Source organism: Microtus pennsylvanicus, chromosome 8, assembly GCF_037038515.1.
Source record: "Microtus pennsylvanicus isolate mMicPen1 chromosome 8, mMicPen1.hap1, whole genome shotgun sequence".
Classification (NCBI taxonomy): domain Eukaryota; kingdom Metazoa; phylum Chordata; class Mammalia; order Rodentia; family Cricetidae; genus Microtus; species Microtus pennsylvanicus.
This window is the reverse complement of record NC_134586.1, coordinates 80,708,416-80,729,950: the sequence shown is the minus strand read 5'-3', so window position 1 is coordinate 80,729,950 and position 21,535 is coordinate 80,708,416. Positions and strand designations below refer to the sequence as shown.

Below are 21,535 nucleotides of genomic sequence, written 5' to 3'. Positions count from 1 at the left end.
GGAGGCAGAAGAAGGGGAGGGAGAGGAAACTGGGGTTTGTACATAAAATAAAAAATAATTTAAACAAAAAGAAAAAAGAATCAATAAGTATATTCTATTGAACCATATTCTTAAGGATTATTTTAAAATTTCCATTTACTACAACTATACATACCTAGTACTTTAAAATAGCTTTCATTTTATTAAAATGTGACTTATAATAAGTAAAATATTAACTATTTTTAAAACTAGTTATTGAAAAGAAATTTATGGGGATAGAGGAAGCCATGAATGTGTGAAGTCTCGAGTGGGCATGTGTTGTTGACTTGAACTAGTCATGTCAAGTATCAAACCATCAACACATTTACCCAAAGTACTGGCAAATACTTTCTCAGGTGAGGTTCATGGGGATAACAAACACTTCTTCTGGTTCGCATGAAAATGCTGACAGTGGGTACAGAAAATGCCCATCGTGATACCCCCACAGATGCTTATAGGTTGAGGACTGCTCCCCTACAAACACTACACCTACAGAGCTTAGCTGAATCTGGTTTCTTGTTCAGCTGTAAGTAATAACCATCTCCCTGTTCAAATGTATTTAATGAGCATACTGAGCTTCCAGGGTTGCAGTGACTTCTCAATCAGAGAGACAAATCCTCTTGATCCCAGGTTTCCTTTGTCTTTGTCTGTCCTTTCATCCTTGCCCCACTACCCCAGTCATGAAAATTCCTGGAAGCTAGGCCAAGACAAAAATAAATTAGTTTCTTTATATTCTTTTCTATAAAAAAGGAAGAAATTCTTCCCTTGTTTGTTTCAATATTAAAATATTTTCCAAATAGTCTTATTATTTTTTTCTGTTTTTGAGATTATAATGTATAGTATTCCCATACCGCTTCTTCCTCTAAACCCTGCCTTATGCCCCTCTTTACTCTCTTTCACTTCATGGACTCTTTTTTCATCAATCATTGTTACATACCTATATGTACATACATAAATATTTCTAAACACCTAAATACACCCAGTTCAGTCTGTATAATTTTCCTTGTGTACATGTTTCCAGGGCTGACCGCTTGGTCACTGAGTTCATCCCAAGGGAATACTATTTTTATTTCTCTCAGCAAACCTTAGTTGGCTATGGCTCTATGAGTAGGGTTGAGGCCTTGTGTTCTTTTTTTCAGTCCCCTTTATAATGGCTATTGTTGTTGCCTTTGTTCAGTTCATGTTTGGGCAGTCATGTTAATGAGATTTCATTAGTGTAGCTTCTGACATTACTAAGAGACACAATTTCTCAACAAAGGCCTTGATCCTTTCACTCTGATAACTTCCTAACCCCTCTTTGGCAATGACCCTTTAGCCTTAGGTGTGGGAATTGTTCTGCAGATGTATCCTTCAGGACTGATCTTTACCATTCTGAATTTTTATTCATTGTGGTTGTAACGACTTCTATTTTTGCAAGGAAAAGTTTATTGATAAGGGATAAGGACTGTACTTAGCTATGGGAATAAGGGCAAATATTTAGAAATGTAATTAGCATTCGTGCTGGTTTGGGAAACTGGTGCTTATAGGTTCTCCTTCAAGATTCAAGACTTTTTTAGCTCTGGTTAGATGACCAGGTTTCTAGGGTTTGATTTACTTCTTGTTCAGACTGTCGTAAGTGTAATTAGAGAACTATTGGTTACTGGAAAGGTCTGGGTTTCTTTGCTGAATTCTTTGTGTTATTATGCCATACTTGTTATTGTTGTGGTCCATAGGCATAACAGCTGGGTAGAATTGTTGATTACTTCTGTACTTTGGCACTTGTATGACACTTTCTGATATCCTGTAAGCTAGTCCTCAAACAGAAGGCTTTTGGGTCAATTCCAGTTTGGAGACTTTTTGGACCTATTTCTGAAGTATGTGGAGTCTTAAGCAATAAGAACTTATCTTCTACTTTATTAGGACAAAGAACAGCTATAGAAATAGACTATGTTTTAGGAGTCACTTGGACAGTCCTAACAACTCAAAAGAGCGATTCTCATGCCTTGATTTGGGGTTTTTATTAGATGGTCTTTGGCTCTTGGAGGAAGCATTGTCAGTCCAGATGGAATATTTTCATTTAAACTACATATGTATAACTTTTCACACCGTATTTGGTTATGCAAAGTAAAACATGGCTTGTATACAGACCATGGCTGGCATACATACCTCACTGTCAAAGTTTTCACCTGAGATTTCTTTTGGAATTTTTCAAAATCAACATTTAATGAAACTCTTTCGCTGATGTATGAGTACAACCATTTGGGTATATTGATAAATAGAAATTTTGAAATCATAGGTAGACTTGAAAGGCCAGTGTCTTTGTTTTTTATATATTTTTCTCTTGGATTTCAATGACCTGGTTGCTACTCATTTTCAGTTGACTTTAGGTGACCATATTATGACAACTGAACTTGAGACTCAGTGTGGCTTTCATGTAGGTTTTGTGTAGCTGAGGTGAAACAATTTCGTTCTCTATAACTATTATTATTTATTCTGCAACATAAAATACCTTAAAGAAAGGTAAGGGTCTTTTGCTTTCATTTTGCCTTTGTTAAAACAAAAAAATTGTAGTGTGTTTATATAGGCTTTATTTATAGCTTTAATAACAGGATTTAATATCAATTTCTTTATTTTATTAAATGACATCTTGAAAACCATTATTAATTCAATAAATTAAAGTAGTCCTCAACTTTATAAAGAGGTTTAATACCATTTTTAAGAGAAAATTTATCCTTATCTAGCCCTTACTATACCTTTTACTGTTTGGAATTTGGCAAAAGGATAGACCTTTGTCATACTGGTTGACCAGCTGACGGTGTCTGTAAATTTTGTTTTCAAAAAGCAAATAGCCAGAATTCTTTGAGTTTCAAATCACACTGACCTTGAATCTTAAAAATACCATTTATTTACTGTCCGTGAACACCTCTTGCTGGAAAAGCTTCCTTTTTAAGTTTCTTAAGGTCATATTTAAACCAAAAGAGAAGGCTTTTCTAATAGATAGATCGTAAGAAGAGAGAACACTCATGACTTAACCAAATGACCCATTTTCCAGCTTTGAAGTGACATCATCTTTTGATCTTTTTTCCCTTCCTCTCAATTTTTAATTACAACTTTTATTGAGTAGACTGGATCTTTGATATAGTTCTTTTTTATTTATAGAGATCATCATTTTTATAAAGTAAATTTAATGAAAAGAAAATGGCAATATAACTTTGAAAGTCTTTGAAAATGTGACACTGATTAAGACACCATCATGGAGAGAAAGACAATGGCCTTGGAATCACCTTTTGAAATCTCAAAGGCACTTCCAATGACACACCTCCAACAAAGTCTCTAATCCTTCTAATCCATTCAAGTAGGACCAATTCCTGCAGTCTAAGCATTCAAGTATTTAAATTTATGTGGGCCATTCTTATTCAAAGCACCACATTCCACTCCTTGGACCCCACAGGCTTATAGATATATCATAATGAAAAACATATTTAGTCCAAGTTCAAAATTTCCCATAGTCTTAATGGTCTCAAGAGTGTTTAAAAGTTCAAAACCCAGCATCTCTTCTGAGACTCAAGGCAATCTCTTAACTATAATCCACTGTGAAATCAAAGTCAAAAATACTTATAACATACAATGGTACACAATACCATTCCAAGCATGAGAAAAAAGAGCATAGTGGAGAAATACAGGTCCAAAGCAATTCCAAACCCCAGAAAATAAACTATTAATTCTACATCTCTCTGTCTAATATCAAAAGGCTCTCCAGACCTCCAGAGTTGTTCAGCTGTTTTGACTCCAACATATGTCTTTCTCTCTCTTAGTCTAGTTACACACATAGACTAGTCTGCAGCTTTCCTTGGCAGGTATACTACGACTTTGACATCTCCATCATCTTAGGGTCTTCAACACAATCACAGCTACACCCAATACCCTCCTAGGCCTCTATACAGGGATACCCTTGACATAAGCCTGGCCTTTGCATCTTTCCTTAGCAATGGAGGGAGATACCATAAACTCTTTTTGTGTCTTTGACTCTAAACTCAGAACCATGTTGCTGAAGCTGCAAAGTGCTTGATGGGATGAGATCATGGGTTCCTTGTTCAATTACATTGATATCGGTGTTCTCTTTTTCATGTTTGTAATCACTACTTAAGCTTTTTCTTTAATGCTTTTTCACAAGTTCAAAGCTTAGCTGGGCAGGGTCTTGCTCTGAGGTCAGTTTCCCTTTACTGCATTTCACATCAGGCTTGCCGTGAAGTGTTGCATCTCCATGAACACTAAGCTCCATTACACTTCCTGGTGCTCCTTTGCTTCTCAAACTGTTATTCAGCTGGTTCTTTTCAATTATAGATCTGCATAAAAAGGATTACTAATAACCACAAGACACAGGCAATACTGGACTATCTTGAAATCTCCTCTACATTTATCTTCAATTTATCCTCAGGCAGATTTTTCCAACAAGAGCAGAAAGCAGCCACATATTTTTGCTGAAATATCCCAAGAATGATCTCTAGTCCACTTACTAATATTCTTCCTTTCTGAAACTCCTTGGACTGGGCCATCACAATCGAATATTTCCTCTACACTTTCTGTCATGTTCTTCCAAGGATAGCTCACTAAAACCTCATTTAAAGTGTACAACCACTTTTTCTAATTTGATTAAATTGCCACCTAAAGTCTTCCATATTCCTTTGACAAACAGCAGGCTAAGGCCTGTTACAGCAATACCCCTGTCTCTGATATCAGCTTTGTTTTAGTCACTGTTCGACCACTATGGAGACACTATGAAACCTCAAAACTCACTCCTTGTTTTACACTTCTTCCAACAAGGCCAAAAACCCTAATCCTTTTAATCCTTCAAATAGTGGCATTCCTTGGTGAATAAGTTGCAAATATATGAGACTATGGGTAACATTCTTATTTACTCATCACACTAACCATTTGTATTTCTCCTGAGAACTAATCTTTCTGTGTCACAGCCCATTTTTGATTGCATTATTTATTTTCTTAGTGTTTAGAGGTCTCTTCATTTTATAAAAATAATTTTGTATATTCTAAGCACTCATCCTCAATATAGAGTCGCTAAGAGTTTCTCATGGTCTGTGATTTTAAGATTTTAAGGAAATTATGGGGAGTTTCTTTTCTAACTTTCTTGTTTGGTAGTCTGTAGGATTCTTAAATCTAGATAGGCATCTCTTACTTTAGGTTTGAAAATTTTTCTCCCATGGTGCTTTTAAAAATATTTTTAATGTCTTTGAGATAGTATTCTTCTTTGATTCCAACTCTCCTTGGACTCCAATAATCCAAATACTAAATCTGTTCATGATATCCTAGAGCTGACTCATGCCTTATAGTTGTCATTATTGATTTTTTTTTCATTTTGGGAGGGAGGTATGGTCTGATTCTTCTGTCTTGTCTTCCATACCTGAATATCATTATAGTTCACTACATAGATGAGAATGTCCACTGAAACTTTTATTTGCCTGAGCTTTTCATATTCATATCATTTCAGTTTTATTGTCTTTAGTAAGCCCACTTTTTAAAAATAAATTCTGTTCTTATATTTTTGCATCCTTATTTCATCTAGCTCTTTGGTTTTGTCATCTTTGCATATAATCTCTTTGAGTTGTTTGAACGTAGATAGATTTTTTCCCCTATTTTTGTAAAAGTCCTTCCACATCATTTACTTTGAAAACAATTTTTATAGGACTAACCATTTGTGGATGAGACATATTATCTTGTTTTTCTTCTTGCTTTTGTTTCTCCACTGGGAGTTGAACATCTAGAATAATTTCTTAGGTGAATCTTTCAGTCTCTTCTTTCCTCCATTTTTATTCTCTTCCTACCTCCCCCCCTTTTACCTTTTCTTCTTCCCTTTCTTCCTCTATTCCTCCTCTCTTTTCCCCCCCTCTATTCTCCATTTTCCCTCTATTTACCTTTTTCCCTCCTTCTGCCCTTTCTTTCCCCTTATATCCCACCCTCCTTCAAGCCCTTCCTTCATTCCTCCTTCTATCCTTCCTTCCCTTTATCCTCTTTTCTTCCTAGTTTCCTCCCTTCCTTTCTTCCTGCCTTCCTTTATTGATTAATGTCACCTTTCTTCTTGCAATATAAAGGAAAAGATTATGTTTTAATTGGGTTGAGAAGTGGTTTTCCTCTGTGGGACAGTGTAGGAGGTTTCTGGCGAGTGTAGATACACCTAATTAGGACACGTCATGATTCACTCCTTTGAAAAAGACATAAAGACTGGACTTCTGGTGCAGAATTCACTGGAACTACAACAGACCCCCTGTAGAGACTGATAAGGGTCTGGTGTTGGGATCCAGGTTTCCAAGTATACATAAAGACCTCAGAGATGGTGTGGGGACCCATACTTTCTACATGATACAATAAGGACTTGGATCCTGCTACAGGGCATTTCCAAGAAGCATGGGCAGGTCAAAGCTAAAGAAAGCTCTGTTTTGAGAAGAGCCAGGCAGTGCTAGTGTATCACTTCTCTGTGTCAGACAATGTCTCCTCCAGAAGAGTATTGTTCTGTAAGGTTCATAAAGTCAAAGTTTATATTTTGTTTATCAAAAAAAGATTCAGAAAAGTTTTAACTCTCTGTTCTTTAATGGAATGTTGCAACCACTTAACTTTTCTGTTACACATCTATTTTCTGAGGCCAATCAGTGTCTCCCCTTGCCTTTCTAATATGTCTGTATTATCTATATTCTGCCCCGTATACTTTTTGTTTAAAGATCAGTCACAAGTGAATTATGTTCAGTGTTTGTTAGGAGTAGTGTCTATTGAAAACAACCATGGTTTTGGAAAAGAGTGGCGGTAGTTTGTCTAGAAAAGAACTGAATAAGAAACATACTTTTCACTTCTTTACTCTTCAGCAAAGCAAGGCAAACAGCCACCAAAATTCTGCTTTATAAAACAGTTTATAACTCCCATAAAGAAACTAAAAATATATAATGTTTTATTGGTCAAAATTCTTTGGGGGAAAAATGTAGGCTCCTATAGTAAATACATTACCTTCTAAAATATTTGATCAAGAGCTGGGATGATAAGCACTTCAGGAGATTGTTCAGAGCATGTATTATAAAGATGCAAATCAGCCTGTCTTTTTTTATTTTTATCATTTGGTTATGAAGAAAAAAGATCAGCCTGTCTCACAGAGGAATTAGAGCACTGAGCTAATATGAATGAGGTTCTGGTTCCAGTCCTCCATACCAAAAGAGGGGAAGGGAATTTTTCTCTCTGTGGACACTTTTCAGAGCTAACTGTCATGCAGATTGTAGTTCCAGTGAGTTACGTGTGTCTGTGAAAGCAACCATATGAAACGGACATATTGCCTACCCTGCTTCCTTAGTCAGTGAGCACTCAGTCTGAATAAGGTGTAGCCATTTTAAAGCATCATAACAAACAAAGCAAGCAGATCACACAAAACATTAACAATTGTGATTTCTAGGTCACAGATTGGATTTTCTTCAATTCGTTCTTTGTCTTCTCACAAAAGTAATTACTGTCTTAAGACACATGAAGACAATCTTCTAATATGTCTGTCATCGTGTCATCTAGGAAGGTATTTAAGCTCATCAGTCCATCTCTTTAGGATTCTTTCAGACTTTTATATTGTAGAACACTGGTGGGACATAGCACTGTAAATTGTTTTCAGCTCACGTTTTAGAGTCTAAAAGAAGCCCTAGGGTCACTGCCAAACAGGCCTTTGGCTTTTTTTTCTTTCATATTCCAACCTAAGTAAACTGCAAATTGTGATATCAAATTGTATTTATGAAATCATGCAAAATATTTGAATAAGCCATGAAATGTACAGGAGATCCGAATTTCGTTGATCTTTTTAAAGTGGCCCAGAGAAATACTGACACATATCTCTAGGTGACCTTATGACTTAAGGACTTTGGCATTATCACTCAGCACTAATGGGCTTAGGGTAGTGAGAGGGAGACTCCTAAGTCACAAGGTGTAGTTCTGGATGAGACTCAGAATAAAAGCTGACTAGAGGGCAGAATGCATTTAGCGATCTTCTGAATGTGACTCTTTTCACTTTTCTCAAAGAAATTGGTTGGAGCAAGCTTTTATATATAATTTATTTAATAGCTTAACAGAACTGATATTTGCTGGTTAACTTTAAATGGCATACAATAAGTAATGATGTATTTCAAAGTATAATTGATAACTCGTAATGAAGACATACCTGACTTATTGTAATGAAGATGTACCATACTTATACATACCTGTGATGAAAGAAGAAAGACAAAAATTGACAATGAAATAAAATTATTGGTGTTTACAAATAGGCAATTCAATTTTAGTAAATAGTAACACATTATCACACATAAAATAAGTATAATCAAAATAATTGATGCAAGATTGTGGTTTGCGATGCAATTATTGAAGTATTGATAACAATGTTTTAGTGTGCTTCAAGAAGTTGTCTACGAATAAATTCTTTTAAAATATAGGCTTAAATGAAGTATTTTTTAAAATTAAGGTTTTTCATACTGTCCATCTTTGGGAGGGTGCTTGTCCTTAGCTGCTCCTGAAGCACTCTCCTGTGCATGTTGGCAGACATCACTAAACCTTCCATATTCCTGATCAGCACCCAGTGTAGTTCTCTTAAGACAGGAATCACATCAGAATAGTTCATCCAAACCTTTCCAGAAACACTGTTTCTGGTCATTTCAGAAGCACTGAAAAATCTAATGATTTTCTTAAATTCATCAATAGAAGTACTTCCATGCCAGCCATTGCTGTTCACCCATGACTGACATCTTTATAAAAGGATGGTACCAGCATCACCTACAGAGTCCTCAGCACTTATTAGAAGCACATTCACAACCCTCATGCCAGATCTTTAACTCTGCTGTGGGCCCAGCAGAGTGATTTCCAAATGGGTCAGGAGATTTAGGTGGTTCCCATACATCTTAAAATGCGACTCGATGGTGTAATGATTTCCCAATACACTGTACACAGTTTTCCTGGAATTTTGAGAGTGCACTAGCAGTTTTCAATAGAAAGTGCTATTTTAGAATAGATTATGAGTCACTTTAATGTCTCAAGAATTTTGTTCTTAAAATTCTCACTTAATGTTAGGAACCATTGTCTTTTCATATAATAAATTATGTGTTTTGAGTGGGAAGACTGACTCAGTTTAAATCACTGGAACCCATCCCAAGACAAGCATTTCAGTAGAGATGGCTCATTCCAGATGCACTTCTAGAAGGCACAGTGAGAAATTGTATGGACAAAAGCTGGTCAAGGATGTCTTACCAAGATTTGGTTATAAAAGTGGACAGTTGCTGCTCTACCTGAAGAAAATCCTTGTAGGAAGCGGCCTGAGTAATATTCCTCAGGGAAGGAACCAAGAAAAGGTTTTCTTATCCAGTGCCTTGAAGCTATACTATAGCCAGTCTATGACAAAAGAAAATGCTTCAAAGCACAGTCAACTAAAAAGGAAGCCAGAATTTGAAGAAATTTAATACCTTGCCTTGGATCAGCTGAAAGTGGGTAAGTTTGTAGGGTGAAGGGAGATACTGTGTATTGGTTGGTTATTGAAAAGTAGGATGAGAGGGTTGTTTTCCACACCCAAATATATTCATGCACCCTCTATACAGGTTACATGTTTCTTTTCAGGTGTGGAGGTGAAGAAGGGCGACGATCATGGTCTGTCTGGTAGACATTAAGCTTGTTACATCAAAAGTTGTAAATCAGAAGAGCTGCTTGCTTCTGCGTGTGTCCATTATTGGAAGTTAAACTATGCTTTGGGTGACTTCTGAGGTTCCCTGGATGAAAATTTAAGTATGTTTTCATTGAAGGAATGGATGTCCAGCTATGCACAGACTTTAAGCCTTTTAGAAAGACCCTACTAGAAGGAAGAAGATGAAGGCACTTATTTGCATCCTCATTTGTTCAATTTTGATGTCAGCAATCCCCAGTGTTGCTCCATTTCTAGGAAGAGTTTAAGTTTTCCCGCAGCACTTAGGGTGTGATACATACCCACAATGTCCTAGCTACTTTTCTCTCAATGAGGAGTGCTCTGTTCACTTCTGACATGGGAAAGGCAGAAATCTGAAGTCTGGGAACCATCTGCTCCTGTTGAGCTTTGTCCAATTTTCTACCTATAATGAGCAAAGGTACTTGTGACCGTTTTAGGAAGATAGGCTGATAAACTGGTTGAAGTTTGGATGTTAATGCCTTGGAGAATGGGAGACAAATAAAATTGTGTGTGCATAAAAAAGAATTTGCAGTCCAATTTAAGGGTCTGTTAAAAGGTATAAATCATTTATTTTCAGTAACACCTAAAACAGGCAGTGTGCATTCTTTTTTATTTAGTTTTGTATTGTTTTTTATTTATTTATTAAAGATTTCTGTCCCTTCCCCGCCACAGACTCCCATTTCCCTCCCCCTCCCCCAATCCAGTCCCCCTCCCTCGTCAGCCCAAAGAGCAATCAGGGTTCCCTGTCCTGTGGGAAGTCTAAGGACCACCCACCTCCATCCAGGAGCCTAGGCAGTTTGGATTCTCACCTTACTAGGCAGTGTGCATTCTACTTTTAAGAAAGAGAATAGTGAATTTTAAGATACATTAATGACATTTAAGGCAGCACTGTTCATTTTGTAGGAAAAATGGATTTATATATATGGACACACTGGGTGTATTATGTAAAATGTTTAAGAACAAATGAAGCTAAAACTAACAAAAGCAGAGGATCACTACAATGTTTCAACTGACTTTGTATGTGTGTGCCTAGTGTGAGCATGACATGGGTTCCTTTGTCAAATATTGAAATTATTTTCTGCATATCATATTAGTTTGTTTGAGAAGATACCAGTTGGTGCCTCAATTACAAGAGGCACTTATTTTTTAGTAATTTCTAATATCATGTGGTAATTTGAATGTAATTGGCTCCTATAATCTCATAGGGAGTGGCACTACTGGGAGTTGTGGCTTTGTTGGAGTGGGTATGACCTTGAGTGAGGAAGTGTGTCACTGTGGGGTTGGGCTTTGACGTTTCCTATGCTCAGGACTCAGTCAACATCCTGTTGCCTTCAAGATGTAGAATTCTCAGCTACTATTCCAGCACTATGTCTGCCTGCATGCCACCATGCTGCCTGCCTTGATGATAGTGGACTGAACCTCTAAAACTGTAAATGAGCCACTCAAATTCAAAGTTTTACTTTATAAGAGTTGCCATGGTCTTTGTGTCTCTTCACAGCAACAGAAAACCTGAAAAAGATACACCTTAAGGTAATTAGTCAGTTTTAAGAAAAGGTAGTTCAAATCTATCATCCTGAAATATCAAAGAGCAGAATGTGAGTTGCTTAGAACTCTGGACCCTGTCCATTGCTGACAAGCCCAACACCGTCACACTTATTTTTACTGTAAACTACACGGCTGTTTTTGTACAGAAAGAAAGGCTTCAGGAATTTAAAATGCAGGAAAATGGAAATCTTTAAACACTGATTCACGACTTTAAGGGTCAAACTTCAAGTAAACATAAACACTTGAGGATGACAGACACCACAAATAGTTTAGGTGATGGCCATGGAAGTTCACATATTTTATTTTCATTTTTTCCCCTTTGGACAATTAGTAACCTATGAGATTTACATCTTTTGATTCTCAATTCACTAATGTATTATGATACTTTTGAAACTTCTAGATCCCTAAGTCTTGATACAATACAGGATAAGCTAAAAGAAAACAAATGTTGAATGACATATGCCTTATAATGGGGAATAGGAAGCAATCACCTTCACTGATGATGAGTTATGAGTAGTGCAGGATAGAATCAAGCTTCACACAAAGTTACTATATGAATAGCAATAAAGCCATTAGCTGCCAAATGTAGACATTTGATGTTTGTCATTTTACTCTTTAGCATAATCCTTGGAAATCTTTTTCCAATTTGTCTTCTACTAGCATTTGAGCCTTCCTTGTGTGCTGGCATTGTAAAGTTCTGTTGTGGTGAAACTGCAGTAATAACTTCCTTTGGATAAGGATGAGGTAAGGAAATACATGCAAATAGACACTGTATACAACAAACAAATGTGTGCTTATACTGAGTAGATGTGGTGGAAGGCTTTAATCTATTGATGGCTGCGGCAGATTGTCCACATCCTGAAAGGAATGTGAGGTCGGAGAATCACTAAAAAAGAACTTATTCCCTCACAGCAGATCAGCACAAAATGGGCATGTGCTGAAACAGGAGAATTATGTTTTAGCTACCCAAATTCTTTAATAGTTTATTCCTTACCTCTCAGGGATATATAGAGTTAAAAGTAAACAGAAAAGGATGCAAGCGATGAGTATTGCTGTGCCCTACAGACAGCCATCAGTTCAGCTATACTTCTCATTTTGAAAAACTGCCTAGAAGTTTTTGTAACTTTGAGAAAGAGAGCTAGGAGAACACATTCATATGAAAGAACTTTGAAATCATTGCCTCCTACTTATGTCTGATCTTATAATTACAGGTAGTTACTCAATGTCTCGTTCCCTCAGTTTCTTTTTATTTATTATTATTGTTTTATTTTACAAGTATTTGACTGCACATATGTATGTGTACAGTGCAAGTATAGAGTTCACAGAGGCCAGACGAGGGCTTCAGATACCCAAGAGCTAGATGTAAAGAGTGAACTGGCATATTGGATCTGGAATACCTGGGTCATCTGCAAAAGTAACCAAAGCTCCTAACAGTTGAGCCGTCTTCAGCCCATGTGTGTATGTGTGTATTTATGTAAATGTCACATCAAAGGGCTTAAAAGATAAAGATCCTACAGGAATTTAGCAACATATATAAACATAGATAACTTTTTCTTTATACTCATATAATTTTCTTGGGGAGACAAAATTACCCACAAACATACACAGAAGCATGTGTGTATGTTATATATTTAGCATTCAGAGTATCTATATGTGTAAAATTATTTAATGCATAACATATAGGAAATACTTACATTTGATTACTGGTGTACTACAAAAATTGTTTACTAAATTACATTTAGTAAATTCTGTATTGACCTTGGCACCAGATTTGTAGAAATCTTGCTATCCACTACTTATTAGTGAAGAGACTACAGTAATGGAAATGTTGTCCTTACCCCTGGGAAACTTAAAAAAAGGAATGAAACAGTACACAGAATGCAGCAAATCTCAACTATTTACGTAAGTACAGTTACAATAGATATTATTAGGAAACAAAGAAGTTACAACTGGAAAAATAGTTGTCCAAGGTAGGATAAAGAACAAATCAAAGGGAGAAGCCCAAGGAAGTGAAAGTTCACTGTGTGAAGGGCTGTATGTGTTTCTGGTCATTAGCAACCACTTGTCTTTGAGAACTTCTTTCATATTCTCTCTCCTTTTATTTTCTTTCATTTCCCCCTCTCCTTCTCTTTCTTCTTTCTTTGCTTCAACCTAGAAGAAAGAACTTTATAAATATTACAAATTAAGTGTTAATTTGCCCCCAAACTGTCATTTTAAATCTTGATCAAACTCCCACTAACGGCTCACTCATTTATGTTGTCAATCACAATTAATTTATCCTAATTTATCCTACCAATTATCGTTTAGCTACTAAAAGTAAATAAACACTTTAATGGCATTTCCTAGTTGTTCCCAAAGTCAGCATGTTAGACTGTGGTGAAAGAGGAGTGGATGAGCGGCTCTTCAACAGAACTTCGAGGGGCAGGTTTGGGGTCTGTGAGGGCTCTGTTGGCGAACTGCATCATGTACAAACACGAGGCCCTGATGTTAGGTGGCCAGCACCCATGTAAACAGCCAAATGTAGGAGAGGTGGTACTGTATAGGTAAATCCAAAGCCAGGGGTGGGGGATAGGGAAAGGAGGATCCCTTGAGTTTACTAGGCCAGGGAGCCTGGGTGAATCGATGACATTGACATGCAACTAGAGACCCTGCTTCAAAAAATAAGAGGATAGCTGGGCATGGTGGTGCATGCCTTTAATCCCAGGTCTTAATCCAGGAGGTAGAGGAAGGAGGATCTCTTCTAGTTAAAGGTCACCCTGCTCGCTAGAGATAGTGAGTTCTAGGACTGCCAGGATTATATAGAGAAACACACACACACAGGACCTAGAGAAATGCCCCAGCAGTTAAGAGCACTGACTATTTTTTAGAAAATCTGGATTTAATTCTTTAGTGGTTCTCAAACGCCTGTAATTATGTGTCCAGGCTATCCAACCACCTAGTCTGGCCTATACAGGTTCTAGATATCCACCTGTTACACAGACACCCATGTAGGAAAACACTTTTAATTTTATTTTATTTATGAATATACATTATATATATATATATATATATATATATATATATATATATATATATATTAAAGAATGTTTGAGAAAGAATCCAGATTCAGAGATTCAGTCTCTGGTTCCCCATCTTTGATTGACACAGCAAAGATACAAGGATCCTACTCTGTCAATAGAAACTCCAAAAGAATTAAAAATAGAAGCAGGTGTGATGAGACAGCCATCTGTTTGCCAGCACTGGAGAGCTGGGGAAAAGATCAGGTCAAGGTCAGCCTCAGCTACGTAGTAAATTCAAGGCCAAACAGACAAACCCAAAATACATTTAAAAAAGAAGTAGAAACAATAATACAGTATTCCACTGACCTAATGATAATTTTCAAACCTTTATATTCTCACCAAAGCATTGAGATTTTGAGTTTACTTATAATCACTGTTTAGTTTTTGTTGAGTCATACAGGACAGAAGAAAATGGTGTATGCCGTTTAATGAAGGCAGAGTACATTTCCTTGCACCAGCACCCATCTTTACACTTTGAGAAACAGTTGACTTTGCAGTGCTGGCCAACTCTCAGCGGTGGCAGGATTCCATCTCCCAGGGGATGTGGGAAGACCCAAGTGCACAACAGAAACAATAAATCTAGCAAATCCATTTATGCAATAACTTTGGCAGTAATGGCAAGAGGATTTGGATGGAAGTACTTGTGGTCTTCCAGCTGGAAGATCAGAGCACAGCTTCCAAAGAAAAAGGCAGAGAGGGATGGCAGATAGTGCAAAGAGCCAGGGCGCCATGCTGAGCCCAGGAGAACCAGACAAGACAGTGGTCTCCGGAACAGTCCCTGCTGTCCAGGATCAACAGGAGGATGTCTGATGCCATCTGCTGGATCGAGTTGGGATTTCAAATCTCACGTGAACTCGCACTTGGTTGCCTCCCCGTACTTGGGTGCTAGGGAGAAGGCCATGACAAAAACAAAAAGCAGGCTAGAGAAATGGCACTCAAGTGTACCTTAGTGTGACCATGCTTGCTGAGCCTCAGGAAGAGCAGAGCACAGTGTGGAGCGCGGTGTGTAGTTACGGATTGCAGACGCACCTGTGTGTCCATGCTTCCGCTCTCCAGACCCCTCTGTGGTCCTGTTGACATACACAAACCACTGGGGCAGCTGGTTGGAGTTTCTACCCCTAATCCATAAATTCCTTGATAAAAATCACTTAGGTATTATAGACTTTATACTTTTTGCCCTCTTTCTTTACTGTATTGGACAGAACAGTGATTTGGTTTGGTTTTGTCTTTCATTGTTTAGAAACAGGAAAAAAAATAAACTGGAAGACAAGCAGCATCAGCACTTGTCTTACCATTAAAGTTAGTCATTATTTGGTCTAAACTATTATGTCTGATTTGAGACGTTTGTGAACATAGAAATTCACTGGCTGTTCTTGCCCCATGAAAACAGTACAACTTGTTGGCTGTGCATTCTTTAAATCTAGAGTAGAACTCTCTTATCAGATTGCAAATTTTCTAATTCATTTCAGTGAATTTTTAGTTATCGTTATGCAAATGTATGGGTGCATTGACATTGATTCTAGCTTGTTGTTTCCAAAAAGTTTCAATTACATGAGATCCACAGTAGGAAACAATGATTCTTTGTGAAATCATGTGGAATTTTGTCATTCTGGACATCTCACCCTGGAGATCCCTAATACATACATTAAGACACTAGTAGTTGATATTCATTGCAAACTTGGCATGGTCCAGTATCTCCATTATCTCTTATCCTCCCGATGATAAATACTATTTTGATGATAAATACTATGTGGGAATAGTCACTATTCTCATTGACAAATAGAAAAACTAAGGTTTACCACTTGGTAGTTTGTTTAAAGTTACAGCAAAAATAAAATAAATAAAATAAAATGGAAGCATCAATGCTGGATTTAGAGTTTATGTTTGTAAGCAGAGGCTGCAAGTTCTTTTCCCAATTGCTCAGACACGAATAATCACACAGACACAATATTAATTACAACACTGTTTGGCCAACAGCTCAGGCATATTTCTAACTAGCTCATATGTCTTAAATTGACCCGTTTTTATTATTTTGCATTTTATCATAAGTTTCGTCATTTCTTATCTCTCTCTTCTTGGACAGCTGCATAGCATTTGCTTCCTTCAGCACTTATCTGGTGTCTCCTTGACTCTTCTCTATCTCTCTCTCTCTGTTCAGATTTTCCACCTGACTTTACTCTGCATAGTTAGTGACCAAAACAGCTTGCTTATTTATTAACCAATAAAAACAAGGACATCCCATATGATGTGTTTCTGAATGTGGAACTCCACAATATTATCTAAAACCATATTAATGATTTTCCTGTTCATTATTCTTCTGAATTGATGTTCAGCACTTTGAGGAACAGTTCAATTATAACATGTGTTTAGCAATATTTAACCTACTGTTTCTCAGTGTATTCCATTGCAGAACACTGAGCAATTTTTGTGGGAACACTATTGCATAGAATGCAGTTCTAGAAATGCTAATGTAAGTTGCTATATTATTACAGAGGAGGAGCAGGGAGGGAATCACTTTTCCATATCTTTCTGTCCACTTCTTCTGAAATAAGTCTTGAGGCTTGAGACATTCTGCAGAGGCCTTCCTCTCACTGACCTTGTACCTGGCATAGGCAAAAATAGGGAAGCAAACACCTATTCTCCTGGCTGCTTTGGTGCACCAGCCACCCTTGTATAAATATTCAGAGCACCCTGCAAAGGAAACAAGGGTAATTGAGTTGAACCACAAGCTTGAGTGAAATAACAGCATGTTGCTGTTATTGTTTAGTCAATTAAATTGTCCTCTGTACTTGTAGGATCTGTTCCGCATTTAATCCCAGGGAGATACACAGTCTGGCAGTGGGGTTGATTTCTTTGCATGAGATTGTCTTATTTAGCACAACTAAAGATTTGAGGACGAGCGTTGGAAGACACCATGATAAATTGTTGGGCCTGACTAAAGACTGAGAAGTCCTAAGGTCCTGCCAGTGACAGATGGTCTGTCCTTACTCATGGCTTGTCTCACTGACAGGGCATTATTCCTCCCTCACCTTCTTCTTTGCTGAATTCTCTTACAGTAAGCTCAGGCTTGTGGAAGGTGGAAGGTCACCTTTGTGACAACTGCATTGCTAAATGTGGAAGTGGACCAGGCTCCATAGCACCGCCCTGTATGTGGGACACGCTTTTGGCCCACTACTAAGTGCCCATGTCTAATGCTGGAAGAAACTTACATAGTGAGAAGATCGAAACAGATTATCAAGAAAACCTGTTTCCTGCTCCTCAGCTGGGTTCAGTTGCTGTTCCCACCCACAGCTTTGCTCTGCTTTGCTGTGTTCCTTTCAGCTTGCTCTTTGCTTTGGGCTGCCCAGGAGTGATGTAGTCTTTCAGGCTGCTTTTCTGACTCATCATAGTAACAAATACTGTTATTGAATTATGAACGCTTCACTATTTGATAATGACCTAAGTTTTTTGATATTTTATTTTAAAATTACAACTAAAATTTACTAATAATCCACACAACGATACCTCATGATTGTAACACTGACATGCTTGGATATGAAAGCAGCCCTGTTACCAAGAAGAAAAAGAAGATGGGAATTTCAATCCAGTTTCTTAATCCATTTCACTGATTTGAAATGTTTACTGGTAAAATGTGAGTTGTGTCTGGGCAATGGTGGCACGTGCCTTTTAATTCCAGCACTTGGGAGGCACGGACAGGCGGATCTCAGTAAATTGAAGGCCAGCTTGGTCTACAAAGTGAGTTCCAGGACAGCCAGGACTGTTACATAGAGAAACCCTGCTTCGAACCCCAAAACAGACAAACTAACAAACAAAAAATTTGAGTTGTGCTATCTTAAAGATAAGAAATGATGTATGCTTTTCTAGCTGCTGTGAAGAAAAAGCACAGACAAAAAACAAGTTAAAAAGGGAGAGCTTTGTTTTGATACAGAGTTTAAGAAGGAACACAATCCAGTCTCTTCCCACACAGAAGCTAGGTTGACAGAGAAGTGGTAAGGTTGTGTCAGAAGACAGGAAACACACACACAGACAGAGAGAGAGTGAGAGACAGACAGAGAGAGAGAGAGAGAGAGAGAGAGAGAGAGAGAGAGAGAGAGAGAGAGAGAGAGAGGTGAAGACTTATGCCTGGTTCCTGAAGAAGCCAGAAGGGAAGTCATATCCCCTGGGGCTAGAGTTAAAGTCATTTGTTAGTCATAAGGTGAATGCTGGGAAACAAACCTACGTCCACTAGCAGCGTATACTCTTAATGTCTGAGCTGTCTCTCCAGCCTCCCATTATGTTAGATCAGTATAACTTTGTATTGATTTTGAACGTATAGGATCTCTTAGTAGAGGTTAAAAGATCTGTGCCTGTCGTGCATGGATGGTGTTTCTCGCATTCATGATGGGTCTTTCCAGCTCAGATAAGCATTTCTGGAAACAACCTTATAGATGTACCTGGAGTGTGTTTCCATGGTGATTCTAAATCCAGTCAGGCTAACAATAAGAATACATCATTGAAGACACAATCTTCCCTAATAGCATTCTAAAATAACTATAGAAATAAAAACAAAGACTTTAGAAATTCTAAGATGCCTTGGAATAATTAACAAAACATCTCAAATCCAGAATCTGGTCTTTTAACTCAACAATGCCTATAGTTTGATACGGCATTACTGAACCTTAAGTGTTTTGACATAGAAAGGGATTGATATTATGAATCGTATTTAAATTATCAGGCAAACTGATTTGGATTCCCAGTGGTCATTCATTACCTACACTCAGCTACATGGTTCCATTCTGTAAACATGTCTTCCTTAAGAATAAGCACTGTTAGTTGGGTCTGGTAATCTGGGAGAGGGATTACATCCTCACTCTGTCCCTCCTTTAATTCTCTAATGGATTTTCAGCTCCTTGATTTTCCACTTTTGCGTCTACTCTATTTGGGTAGCAGTGATTTAAGTTCTAAGGTCTAGGCTGTTGATCTCTGTCCTCTTTTGTCCCCTTTTCCAAGTGATCTTTTTAATTAGTTCCTTAAAACTATTGCCTTCTTTTGTAACATTCAGTTAAAAAATGATCTAAGAACTCATATTATCTGATTATTAATTTATGAACAAATTAACCTTGACCTAAGAAAATTATATTCCTCTTTAGTGAGTATTTTTCCAGATAAAATTTTGCATGGAAAAAGTGGTTCTTTGAAACTTGATGTTAGGGTGCTACATAGATTTGTTTGTACAAATATTCTTCATTGCCTGGCTAAAGTGACATGACATCTCTCTCTTTTCATTACCAAGTATTATTCAAATAGCAATTGCTTTCCTTCTACAAAGAAAAACACACTTGGAGATGGCAGTCCCAAATGTTTAATATCCACTAAGATGTATAAAATACACCCCACAATTTCAGATCAAAACTTTAACAAATCACAAAAGCTCTAATTAGGCTATGATTGTGCTAATTAAAATTTAAGATCATAAAAGGGTACAGAGCAGATATTTGTATCATTTTTAATTATACAAGATAATCTGAATTACTTAAGAAGTAGACCCAAAAGATAATATTTCTTATTATCTCAGTGTGACCATGGGGAATGTGAAAAAAGTTTTTCTCTGTACCAAGGCCAGTGTGACTTTCAAATTGCCCCTGATGATGTCACAGTGGTCTGGTCCACATGTTGCAAGGTACAGGACAGACACAAGCACACAGACACAGGCATGCAGGTTTGAAAGTGTCCTGAATCACTTCTGCTTACATTATCGGTGATGGAACCAGGAACATGACTTTGAAAGAAAGATATGGGACAAATGATTTTAAACACCACTGCAAGGAGTCATTAGAGGACTGGCCAACTGGAAAGTCTGAAAAGGGTCCTAAAAGACACTGTCTCCCAATGCACATGCAGCATGTCGGTGGAATACTCGAACAGAGGGGCACACAGGTGCACACATATAGCAAAGAGGTCTCCACTGAGGATGTGAAAGGGACTGATTACCTGCAGTTAAGTCGTAGTAAACTTTTCCTTGTTTCAAATTTATACTGCCAAAATGACTTTGATTTGTACTATTTCTGGGGGAAGGGGAGCAGTGCACAGCTCTTCTCTACTGACAGTGACGACAGAAGATGGCATCATGGTCTGCCATGAGATGGTTGCCTTTCTTCTTTGTAGAAGCTGTTCTCTGCTGTTCTATACTGTTCTCTGCTCTCCTGTTTATTTCAAGCCATGGTGTAGGAGCTTGCTTTTACTATCTGCACAAACTCTGCATGTTACCACTTAGTCCTGCAGTAGAGGAACTTCTATACAATAAGTACGTGTAATGTAGAATTTGCATACTTGAATTTTCTTCAGCTGTCCACAGAGTACAGATTATCTTTAAAAGGGCAGTTAAATCCTAAATTATTTCTTCCATTTTTGCCACTAAGAATTTAGAAACGCTCTCAGCCTAACTCATCTGTGGTTTGGCCTTAACTTTTTTCTAATCCATATTTTAAGTTTAAGGTTTTACTCCATATGTGCATGCATCTTTTCATTGTATACAGAGATAGGTTTTCCTAACACCCAAATGTAGGGTTTATACCTTTTTAAATCCTGATAGAATTTCCACTTATTTTCTAATAATTTTTATTGTTAGTAAATCATTGATATGGCTTTAAAAATTTAATGAAGAAAATTAAAAATGAAAAAGAAACTCTTCTATTACTGATATAAAGATTAAAATGTATTTTTTCTTGTTAGTTGAAACTGGAATTTGTCACATTCATTATCCACCATGATAATTGATGTATAAGTGATTATATATATATATGTATATATATATGTATATATATATATATATATATATATCCTAAAAGTAATGCTGATAAAGCCTGAAAATAGAAAGCAAGCCTTCATTTTTCTGATAAATCATTATCTATATCACTCATCAATTTCATAGGATTCAGAGCAAGGACATATATGGAAATATTATGAGATGTCAATATTAAAAACAAGTATAAACAGTTATATATTAAAACTGAAAAAGGATGTAACAGTATAACAAATACTCATTGAATTATATTCCTTCTTATCCATGACAAGTAGGACCACAGAACATACAATAATAATTTATTTCCAGTCAGCCTCACTCATTATGTGCTCTTGACAAGAGCTGTAAGAAGGTGTCTTAGAAAATGTATAATATGAATGTGACAATGGAAACTTTGTTGCAAAAGTGCATGTATATATGTACACACATACACATATG

At 37.1% G+C, this 21,535-nt stretch overlaps 1 protein-coding gene across 5 annotated transcripts in view; it reads left to right on the top strand.

Annotated features, from left to right (window-relative positions):
• Grid2 (glutamate ionotropic receptor delta type subunit 2) overlaps positions 1-21,535 on the top strand; it is a 1,369,063-nt gene that overhangs the window by 763,591 nt on the left and 583,937 nt on the right. The window lies entirely within an intron of this gene.